Source organism: Thermobia domestica, chromosome 6 (genome assembly GCF_964235325.1).
Source record: "Thermobia domestica chromosome 6, izTheDome1.hap1.1, whole genome shotgun sequence".
NCBI classification, from domain to species: Eukaryota; Metazoa; Arthropoda; class Insecta; order Zygentoma; family Lepismatidae; genus Thermobia; species Thermobia domestica.
The window spans coordinates 200637039-200649502 of NC_137459.1; the positions used below are offsets into that span (position 1 = coordinate 200637039).

Genomic DNA, 12464 nt, shown 5'->3' on the forward strand with positions numbered 1-12464 from the left:
CAGTGTGGGTCTTCGAATGCGTCGTCGCCTCGGAATGTTTCAGTTAGGGAGGAATGACTCAGTGTCCCGCAATCGCTGATGAATGCGAAAGAACTTCCCGGTCCTGGAATTTGTCGATCTCGGTAGCATTCCGAGAATAATCTGCGTGCTTCTTCCGCATTACCTGCGCTAATCCGTACATCAAATACATATCCGATATTTCGGTGTTAGTGTGTACTACCCTATTAATCATGGTGCATTACAAGCAGCACTTTTCCGTTCCACGCTTGTAAACATCAACACTGTTTCACACGACACAAAGTAAATCACGTTCACAAACACAGGATCACTACCGTGCCTGTAGAGTTCAGCATTAAGACGCTTGTGCTGTTACTGTGATTGCCACATTCATTAAGAATGAACTGTGTGCTGTCCTCTGCAATTTCAATGTGAACGCTCTCGTTACACACGCTTTCACTACAGTCTATGGCTAGCTCTACAATTCGACGCTCCACAAGGCCCCTTTTTCTACCTGCTCTAGCTATGCGCCGTCTGTCATCGCGCATATACTATACAGTACACCTAGAATTATATTCCTTGTCTCACGATTGTTTTCAAGTAGTGTTTTCACCAACTTCAACTTTTCTTCATATTTCATTCACTTTCATTGTGCCCCCTTGCGCCGCCACTGTTTAGCCATTACTTATGCACAATTAGATTTTTCGGATGGGGTTTCCTTTGATATTTTTGACCCGACATTCCTATTTCTCTCCGTTACAAATATACTGTATTTCTACATTATGCCTCCCATAGTATCATTACAGCGTAGCCATCGTTGTCTTTGTTGATTAACATTTGTCGCTGCATGTTCCATATAAGATCCCCTCCTACAGTTTGTCAGTGTAAATTGTTCACTTTTCTCCGCGTTCCATTCACTTTCCTTGTGACGCGCCTGGCGCCGCCATTGTTTTACCACCACTTATGCATAATTGGATTGTTCGAATGAGGTTTCGCTTGAAATCTTTTGACCCGACATTCCTATTTCCCTCCGTTCTCCCGATGTTGCAAAATACCGCCTCGGAAGATGACATTTCAGATGCCTCTAGCGTACAAATGAAGCCGCATTCACCCAATATTCATATGACATTTTTTGCTTGTTTTTATCTGTAGATACATCTCCCAAATTTTCCGTCATCGATGCACAACCACCCTGTATATGCAGGGTGTATCAAAAGTTCCCTGACATAGGGCAACTCTTATTATTATCAGAAATGAAATCTTTCAGTTTCACGACCCACGGTTAGGATAAAGAAGACGGTGATGAGAAATGAGTGAAATGGTGGAATGAAGAAAATGGAAGGAAACGCCGCGAGAAAAACCACGAGCACGGTGTTTGTCCACCACCAAGTCCAGAAGGCGCGAGCTGTGATCGAACGGGACCCCAAGCACCAGAGGTGGACGCTCTACCACTGAGCCACCGCGTCCCCTATTATTATCAGTTACAACAAAATGTAAGAGGGGAAATCGTCTTCAAGTATGACGTTTTCAATCTAAAGTAAAGGATTTTTTTTTTTAAATTGCATGACCCGTTTGGCTGTACACTATGCGCCCATTGTTAAATGAAAATGCACCGTTGTCATTTACCGTAATCCACAACATAAGTGAATGAAGCTACTGTCTTATAAGCTAACTTGTCGATGGTCAGTCCCCATTTCAAACATGTCCCCATTCATCATACTCTTACAAAATGTATGCCTCTCGGTAAATGGCAACGTTGAATTTTTATTTAACATTGGGCGCATAAAGAGTGCACAGCCCAAACGCCTGGTCTGATTAAAAAAAAAAAAAAATTCTCTTTAGGATTGAAAACATGTTTGGAGACAGTTTCCTCTTTTACATTTTGTTGAAACTCTGATAATAACAGAGTTATTCTATATCAGGGACTTTTCAGATACTATATATATATATATATATATATATATATATATATATATATATATATATATATATATATATATATATATGGAAATTCACACTAAGTTGAGCTAAATAGAAATGCCATGCACTGTAAGGGGTTAAAATTTTTAATATATTATTGGCAAGTATAGATTTCTTACTTAATCAAAATCATAAACACGAATACCTACGTAATGCATTCCGTAATTTTATATGAAGTATCCGGTATCCTTTCGTGTAAGAGTAGGTAACTACAATTTCATGAACAGTTGACGGTAATCGGTTCTCTGGTTTATATATGGTTTCAGCTTTGCTATCATGTTTTCTTTAGCACATTATGCATTCAAACGGATTGTATAGTCATAATTTTATGGACTGAATCATATATTGGAGTCCTCTACTAAATTGCTCTTACAATATTATACGAGACGAGCCCAGTAAGTAAGTTCCCTATGAAGGTAAGCATAAAGAAGACACAGTGGCCTTGACATTATTGTCACATATACATCATAGAATACACTACTTCCAACGTATCCGTCTCCTTAATTCAGACACTTGTTATACCGTGGGATCTGCTTTTGTATTATGATGTACTAGCAGTATCACCTTGGAATGGAACTATTATCAAAATGCTTGCCGGACAGGAATTTCTTAAGGTGAACGGAAACATGAAAATTGCTCAGAGCAAAAGCCGAGATATATTGTGGGTGGTCAAACACATCCGAGTGAAACGACTCTTGGTTGTCATGCAGCGTGTAGCTAGGATCTTGCTCTGATCAATTATTATGTCTCCCTACATCTCTGGAAACCTGCCCGGTAGGCATATTGATATTGATGTACAGCGGTGGACACTTCTAAATGGTACACCTTAGCCGTAAATCTCCATATGGCTGTACCATTTAGAAGTGTCCACCGCTGTACAATTGCAAATGAATGTCATACACTGGTTATACTCCCAGGCGGCTGACTATTACGACATGTCAATGTCCTACAGTATGACAAACGTCTGAATTCCTGAGGTGAATATGTTGAAAAGTAGTATTATATGTGATATATATATATATGTCAATAAGTGTTTCAAGGTCACTGTAGTTTCTTTGTTTTTACCCTCTTTGGGACACTTCCTTTCTGGACGTGCCTAATATTAATGATGCAGGCATGATATTACTTCCAGTATGATTCTAATGCGAGAACTTAATGGTTGATATGGTTTGCAAGAATAACTAAATATTTCCTCGACATAGAATATAGCCATTGGTTTGGGTACAAAACCTCGCGGCTAGAACCTCGCGGCGACAACCTCGCGGACCAAAACCTCGCCTGGCCAAAACCTCGCCTCCCAAAACCTCGCGGCCCAAAATCTCGCCAGGCCGAAACCTCGCCTGGCCAAAACCTCGCCGCCTAAAACCTCGCGGGACAAAATCTCGCCGGGCCAAATCCCGCCTGGCCAAAACCTCGCCGCCCAAAACGTCGCGGGCCAAAATCTCGCGGGGCGAAAACCTCGCCTGGCCAAAACCTCGCGGGCCAAAATCTCGCCGGGCCAAAACCTCGCGCCCCAAAATATCGCCATACCCAAAATCTCGCCTGACCAAAATGTAAATGTTCCAACAGATGATAAGAATGACGGTATAAAAGACGCTGTTTCAGAAGAAGTATCACGGGTATTTGACCAAGTCCCGCGATACCATGTGAAAATTCTATTTCTGTATTAGAGGATTTCAATGTGAAGGTAGGGCGACAGGATGTTTTTAAACTGGTTATAGGGAAAGAAAGTCTGCATAAGGAAAGTAATGACAACTAACGAGGTTAGTTTCGTGAACTTTGGAACATCCAAAAACTTAAAATTTTAACAAAAATCTAATAATATTTATGAAAATATGAAACAATATATGAGTTTTTACGACGTCCCTTGATTATGTCCTATAGGTTAAAGGAGACGTAGATGACCAGGATGAAGGAAATGATCGAATAAAGAAAGTGGGAGGAAACGGGAATAACCCGAGAAAGCCCACGCACACGATGTTTTGTATATTATTATTATTATTATTATTATTATTATTATTATTATTATTATTATTATTTGTAACGTGGAATTGCATATTAGGAAACACATTGGGTAAATTTTAAAGAAAAGTTTCATTCGCGGCGAGGTTTTGGCACGGCGAGATTTTGGGCGGCGAGGTTTTGGCCCGGCGAGATTTTGTCCCGCGAGGTTTTGGGCGGCGAGGTTTTGGCCACGCGAGGTTTTGGGCGGCGAGGTTTTTGCCACGCGAGGTTTTGGGCGGCGAGGTTTTGGCCCGGCGAGATTTTGTCCCGCGAGGTTTTGGCCACGCGAGGTTTTGGCTCGGCGAGATTTTGTCCCGCGAGGTTTTGGGCGGCGAGGTTTTGGCCACGCGAGGTTTTGGCCCGGCGAGATTTTGTCCCGCGAGGTTTTGGCCGGCGAGATTTTGGGCGGCGATGTTTCGGCCGCGAGATTTTGTCCGTATACCCATTTACTAATTAGAAGCGAACCTTGTCAAATCATTCCAATATGGTCAGTATAACATCATTTCAAAATACTTAAGGGTGTTTATTAGGTCCGTTCCCTTTTTCCACATTTCCCCCCAAAATATTGTGGTAATCAAAGCATAATGCAAAAACTTAACTGCTGAAGAATTTAGTAGTTAGAAAATACTCATTTCTAACTTGTACGATAGTTCATATGCTGAGTCTGTAATTAAATTACGGCGTCTAGAACCAGATGAACGCCCGGGCAAAAAGATGACCATTTCAAAAAAAAAAAAAAAGAAAAGAAAAAAACATTGGTTAGTATGCAAACTATACAGTAAAACCTGTCAACGTGGCCACCGCTCAAAGTTGGCCAACTGCCTATATTGGAAGTTGGCCGTATTGAAGCAATTTTTACCCTATGATGATAATGATAAATTTACCTGCGTATCTTGGCCACACAAAATACCGTTCTGTTATGTTCTGTATTTGTGATTGGAGACAAAGAAACATGTATTCCCACGATTTATTCTTTGACGTCAATGGCCAGAACACTATCCTGATAAAGGGACAGTGAATAAGAAAAAGAATGTATAGGAATTCAATAAATGATTTTACGTATTTGTTTACCCTGTCTGTTTTGGTAAAACCATTAGCTATATCGGCTCCTTTCATCAGTGGGGAGCTTTATTAATTCCGGAAAATTCTCAACGTTAAAGCTAACCATTTCAATTGTCAACTATTGGTACCTGACGGCTCTTCGAAAGGTAGCAGATGTTTTAAGATATTGATTGCCTTAAGATTTACTCAAAACACCTTTTGCTCCTAGGGAAACACTTGTAGCTCATTAACAAGAGGTTGTTAACTACAAAATTAGAATGCGTATATGTGCCAGAGTACTACATATTGTTACTCTTTCTACTACGGTATATTGCTATGATTACTCTATATACATTTTTAAAGGTAGCTTTTCGAACCGATGGTGGCCAACATAGACAGGTATGTGCTTAATATTTTCTTTCATTTTTGTTCGAGAATTGCTAGTTGTTTACCGTATGGTGTTTCAATTATGTTGGTTATCAATTTTAAAGCATGTCAATAAGTACGAGAAGTATGTCAAGAAAAAGAGCAGATTTTCTACAGGGGATTGGCGACACTTATCATGATGAGCATGCGCAGGACCATGCCCTAATATTTTGTGCTTGCAACAGAGCTAGAATCATCCGAGTGGAGTTGTGTACCCGCAAGTAACAGCAACGCGAAATGGCTGCTGAAATGCAAAATCCCGCCAAATGTGAAGTGAGATCTGTCTTACGATTTCTAAACGCCACATGACAGAGTGCAGCTGGCATCCATCGAGAGAAGTGTGCAATTTACAGAACGACAGTAATGAGTGAAATGAAGGTAAGACAATGTTGCAAAGAGTTTCGATAAGGGCGATCAGCGTAGCGGAAGGCCTTGTGTTCAGATGGACGATCTGGTGAAACGCGTTAACGAGAAAGCGCAATACAATAGCCGGTTCACAATAACTGAACTCGCCAAAGTTTCCAGAACTGTCTGCAAAAACAACTAGGGATGGGTACGAGTCGAGCTAAAACTCGACTCGACTCAAAACTCGAAGCTAATTCGAGTCGAGTTTCGAGTCAAATCAAAGGAAATTTTCTCGAGTCGAGTTCCGAGCCGTGTTACTGTTTTTAGGTTGAGTTTTGAGTCGAATCGAGTTTGATAAATGGCTCGCTCGTTTAGCTCGTTTTGAAACCATTGCCTGATTAGACTGGAAAGCGAAAGCTATGAGAAATGCAAGCAGTAATGTGAAAAATATTTTTAGTGTTGCTCATAAGATGAGACACTACTCGCTTCTCGTCTCGTCTCGATTAACAAGACGACAATGGATTTTTATAACGAGATAGCCTCAAATGTCGTGAGCAGCAATATAAGTATATACTGTAGTTCTTATCACCAAGCGTTACCTGCAGGGTCGAAGTTTTGAGCCTACTCAGAAGCCCAACCCGAGTAGTGATGTTAACCAACTCAGCTCAGTTCAGTTAAGCGAACAGTTTGAGCCGGATCGGTTGAAATGAGGCACCGACTCGACTCAGGTGAGTCATCGGCTCGAGCTGGCTCGGTTGGGGTGAGCCATCAGCTGGTTTCGTTTCGGCTCGGTTGGGTGATCTGTTGGCTCGGTTTGATAGTGGATGAGCGGTGAGCCAAGCCGATCTAGCCGTTGATAACTCTAAACCCGGGCCAAGCAGTTTTGAACATGTTTGGCCGGTGCCCTCTAACTTTTAACCCGTTAAGGACCAAGTATATATTTAAAAAAATGGAATTTCTTTCAAATTCCTTTCGTATTAACGATAATCATTTGCAGTTTGACAGAATTTCTAAGAACCAAGATGAAGCGAGGACATGAGGGGCCCGTCCTCATTTGAGGACAGTGGGTTTTTATGATATACTTTCATATATTTTTTTTCCTGAATTTCTTTATTGATAATTTTCTAACAATGCACGTAACTTTAAAGATTTATTTTCTTTAACATAAGTTAGAATATATTATTCCGTAAATAAAAATATTTATCTAAGTTCTATTATTATTTGCGTATGCAATAATAAACGCATTACATACATATGGAATAAACATACATTGCATTGGAAGACACTTTATTTGTTATCTTCTACAATGCTTTAATGTACTATTGAAATACTATTTAAAATGATACATACATTTCAGGAATTAGAAAAATAATCTTTATGTTAGAATACACTTTCAGTCAGTATGAGAACATGACATTTTCTTATTGCTGTTTATTACGTTATTTCTTACTCCTAGTTTTCCGTATGGTAAACGGAGAAACACTCAATACACAAAGACACGTTACATTTCATACAAAAGGTCCGCGATTTTCCTTTGCAGTTTTCTTGCTGGCATCTCCTTTGCTTTTCCCTCTTCCCAGGGAGTGGTTTCTTCCATCAAATCTAATGCGATCTGGTAGACGAGGAAATTGGGCTTTAGATTTGATTCTTGATACAACTGATGTAGAAAGTGGTTTTGAAGATCTTGTCTTGATCAAGGCCAAAGCAATTGTTCTTCTAAAGTTTAGCATAGTAATTGGTTGCGAACTCACCCTTTTGTGTAACAGCCAAGCGTTGACGATAACCATATCAAGCATTGGCACGAATATTGGCCAATACCATTTTTTGCCACGGATAGAAACTTGATACTTTGATACCAACCAATCATGCAAATTAACCCTTCCCATATTCTTGTTGTAATTTGCAACAAGTTGAGGTTGCGGAATAGTAATTCTTTCCTTTCTTTCACGGAATATCTTCTGGCTTGTCGAGTAGGATTTATCTCATCGTAATTTGTTACTAAGGTGACACAATTATTGTCATTCCATTTTACCACTAGAAGTTCGTTTGTTGAATCAAATCTGAAGTCATAGGCTCTCCTTCCTTTCTCTTGGAGCTCCTTGTTGCTTGCAAGCGGACCTTTATTCAACCTATTTTCACAAACAGTTCATGTTGCTTTGAACCCTAACGAACTAAGTTCACACATAAGTTGGAAACTAGTGAAATAATTATCAAAAAACTGTTCGTAGGAGAGCGGGTCACTGACAATAGTGATAAGGTTTGCAACAACTTCTGTTCCAAGTGGTATCCTATCCTTGTTATCGTTAGGTGCACGTCCACAATACAAATCAAAACTGTAGCAGTAACCATCAGCTCCGCATATAGCCCGAAACTTGTAACCAAATCGAATTGGCTTTCCTTTCATGAATTGTTTCAGTCTCTGGTAGCCGAAATATTTTACGATCATTTCGTCTACTGAAAGATGCATTTCGAATACATCGAATTTCTGAAAACCTGAATTTAACATATCGATCAATGGTCGAACTTTAAATGCCTTGTCAAAATTTACATCATAGTTGTCATTGAAATGTAGAAATGATTTCAACTTCCGAAACCGATTTCTTGGCATTGACTGCGATACAACGGAAGCACCTAGGTCTTCACTCTGACTCCAATATAGTTTCTGTTGTGGCAATCAATTGTAACCTGAAAGGATAAGAATGCCGAGGAAAACTCTAAGTTCTTCCACTGAAAACACGAACCTGGTATCATTCCTGATAATAGTAGCATAGAGAACACTTTCCTTCACAATATACTCTAACACATCAAACGTTATGAACTCTTCAAAATTTGGAGAGGACTATGGCTCTGTAGTTTCTCCTTGAGATTTTAAGATGCTACTGCAGCAGCATCACAGTCACTATTCACACATTTCGAATAATAGGTTCTTTCTTCCTCCATATAGACGTTTCGTACTCAAAAGTATATTTGCTATTCGTGGACAGATTATCGTCTTGGTTATCAGCGCATAGATGATCAACAACAGTACACTCCAACTCGAGTTCTCCCGGCACATCGACAACGTCCACTTCACCAGTGTCATCGTCATTTCCTTCGCCTTCGTCCGTAATATTACCTGTGGCTCTTGGTGGTAGAATAATAACAACAGCATCGGTTATGGTTTCTGCTGAATCAATTCGAGCGAACTCATCAGCAATTTCTTGCACTGTTAGGCACCTCTAATAACGATATCCTAAATTGTCTGCAGTCATAGCTACTGGGCATAATATAGCTGGGCACGTTTTTACTTTATACCTTGGAAGTTTTTTTAATGTTAAAGGGGTAGGAATTGGTAGGTTACAGTTTATTCGTCGATTTTCATTGCAAACTCGTTGAGTGTCTCCTAACCCTAGCCATTAGAGGGTTACGCCCTCTCTTTGGCACAGAATTGACGACACTGTCGGGTTATATCATACAAGATGGCCTAAGTGCGGTTTTATAAAAAGAATAGTGCTGAAAATAACAAAGAAAACATTAAGCGAGTAGATAAATGCGCATATAAACAAAACAAAATACATATATAAATAGTGCAAGTATAAACAGAATGAAACTTTGGCATAGAACCCCTTAGAACCACAATTATCATAAATATAAGGACAGGGATCAAAATAACTATTACGAAACTTTATATTACTTATTGTATACATCCAACAAAAGCAGCAGTTTCCATTGATTTAGTATTAAAATTCCACATTACAAGTAAATAGTAATTTATTTTTCTTCATTTAACTGATAAGTAATTTAAAGTAGTTAAAAGCTCATGTATAAAGACTCAGTAATAATCAACTAATAGATGCAGTGCCATCTGTTGACCACAATGCAGAAATTAAATGAGAACATGCAATATAATAGCATAGAGAACACACTTTAGCATTTAAGGGAAAAATGTCATTTAGGAACCCACTGTCCGCATTTGAGGACACCGATTTATTTTAAGTGTTGGCGGAAAAAATGAAATAATTAAAATAGCCAAGTTTCCGAATGAAAATTGCAATCCCTCTAGCATGTGTTCGATTACAGCTCGGTTGCTTGGGAAGAATCACTAGAACAAAATTAAATTTATAATTAATACATGAGAGAGCACTTTAAGCGGGCAAAATATATTTTCGCGTTGAGATGAATCGTAACTTTATTTTCGGAGACACATATTATTTTAATCTCTTTGACTCTTCTTTAAGCATATTAAATATATAAAAGACCTAAAACGCAGTACATTTTATGAAATCGTAACTTAAGTAGATTGTCCTCATTTGAGCACAGTGGGATTAAGAATGTTTGGCTCGAGCCCGGATACTTGCTCCTCCGGAACTTAAACCCAGAACCTCGTGACCAATGTTCTTGCCTCCTAGACTTCCCGACTACCGAGGTCAGCAGTCAACTACTTTTTAGTATTCCGATACAAACCGCATATCTTTCATATTTATACACGGTGTTGTTATAATAAAAGTAATAATAATAATAATAATAATAATAATAATAATAATAATAATAATAATAATAATAATAATAATAATAATAATAATAATAATAATAATGTTGTAGTATTGTAGTAATATAATTGATAATTATATAGTCTATGTAGGATACTTGAAGAAAGTACTTGAAACTACACAAAGTATTTGGCTCGTTTTGGCTCGACTCGACTCGAAACTCGAATTAAATTCGAGTCGAGTTTCAAGTCGAATTGGAGAAAATTTTTCGAGCCGAGTTCTCGAGTTGAGCTAAAAGATGTATATTTAGAGTCGAGTCGAATTTAATTGAATACTCGCTCGAACTCGCTTGTGTCCATCTCTAAAAACAACGCATCAAACTGTGACCGACAAGTTGGGTTATCATAAACTGTGTGCTAAGTGAGTGCCAAAAATGCTCAGAGATGCTCACAAAGAGCAAAGAAGACATCTGCATGTGATTTTTTCTCTCACTGTGGAATGTTGGGGATGATTTTTTTTCTCGTATAGTGACGGGCTATGAAACCTGTATACCGTAAGCCACTGGGCAGCCGAAGTAGCAGTCAATGCAATGGCCACACTGGTCCTACTAAAGTGAATAAATTCAAACACCACCAGTTCACAAAATCATGGCAACTGTGTTTTGGGACAATAAGAGAGTCATTCTTGTGGAATTCTTGGAAGGAGGACTAACAGTTCCAGCAGATGTGAACTGCCAAATACTGGATAATCTGCAACGTGCCATCCAAAATTGGCGGAGAGGAATGTTACGCTTTCGGATTATTCTGATCCATGACAACGCCCGCTCATACTTTTTGAGACAATTCAAAGATTTCGATGGGAACTACTCAATAATCCCCTTATAGTCTCGACCTTGCCTCCAGCGATTTCTTTATATTTCTTCACCTGAAAAAGCAGCTTGCATCGAAGCGTTTCAACAACAGAGAAGTATTCAAGACATCAGTTCTGAACTGGTTGCACTCTCAGGTTGCAGATTTTCACACAAAGGGTACACGGAAGCTTGTGACATGCTACGGAGGGTCATTGTGATTGTATAGAAAAATAGCCAAGGTATTTACTTATATTTCGAACATAATAAATTTCTTGTATCTTTTTTTTAATATAGGCTTTTTTGACATGCGCCTGGTAATTTTTGTAAGTAATACATTGTAAATAATAATAAATAATAATAATACATAATACATATGCATTGCATATGTTTCTCTCTCGCACAGAACAATACATAGTAATAATCAAACAAAAAATAAGGAAAATAATATGTTTTATTTATTTATTGTCATTGCTTCTATCTATATTGAGCTTTGACAGACAACTTATTATCATCGACTTTCATCCAACCTGTGATCTAGTGGATAGTGTGTGGCTTTAGTGAATGAGGTACCGGGTTTGATATATGACGGGAGAACATCGAATATACTCTAATTGTTCAGATCACATTTAAAACTGTAGGTCAGGTCAAGTACAGTCTCGCTACTGTCACATAATCAAATGCAAATCAATGGACTAATATATTGACACTTTTACAGCCACTCTATGACAACTTTGTCAATTGCTCTTGAATATATTATTCTTGTTTCTTATTTCCCTTTAACTCTAAAGAAGATTTTTCTTTAGTTACTGTAACTCGTATATGATATTAACTTCGAATGTCATGTACTAGAAAGAAATAAAACCCAGATATCACCGGCAGTAAATAAAACACAAGAAAAGTGTTATGAGAATAGCAACTAAATTTAACATTAAAAAAAAATGATTCGTTTCGTGGTTGACACAATATCAGGTCTGCATAAACGATTTATTATTTAAGAATTAGATTTCTGGGCTTTCGGTATCTATGGTCATGTTAGTCCGTCACGTAGAAAGAATGATGTCTCTCAGCGATCACACTATCCGAGAAAAGAAAAGAAAGGAAACGATATTGAAACTATATGTTAGGTACCATCCTGGTATTTGCCTGGTACGAATTAGAACCTCATTCACGATGGTTGGCCTGGAAAACGCTTTTACACTTTTCCCTACCAAGTGTCCCCACCGGAAATCAAACCCGTGACCTCTTGCACCAAAGACGAGAGTCGGTATAAACGAGTACCAGAGCTTATGCAGTTGTTCTTTGCCTCTTCAGTTATTCCAGTTTCGAATATGCTAACCTGAAAAATATATACT

The 12464-nt window shown here is 38.6% G+C and overlaps 2 protein-coding genes across 5 annotated transcripts in view; one reads left to right on the forward strand and one right to left on the reverse strand.

The window, feature by feature from the left end:
• The window catches only part of LOC145688401 (uncharacterized protein F54H12.2-like), a 237329-nt gene that overhangs the window by 216299 nt on the left and 8566 nt on the right, over positions 1 to 12464 (reverse strand). The gene's annotated exons all lie outside the window — the stretch shown is intronic.
• LOC145688400 (uncharacterized) overlaps positions 1 to 12464 on the forward strand; it is a 484478-nt gene that overhangs the window by 119060 nt on the left and 352954 nt on the right. The window lies entirely within an intron of this gene.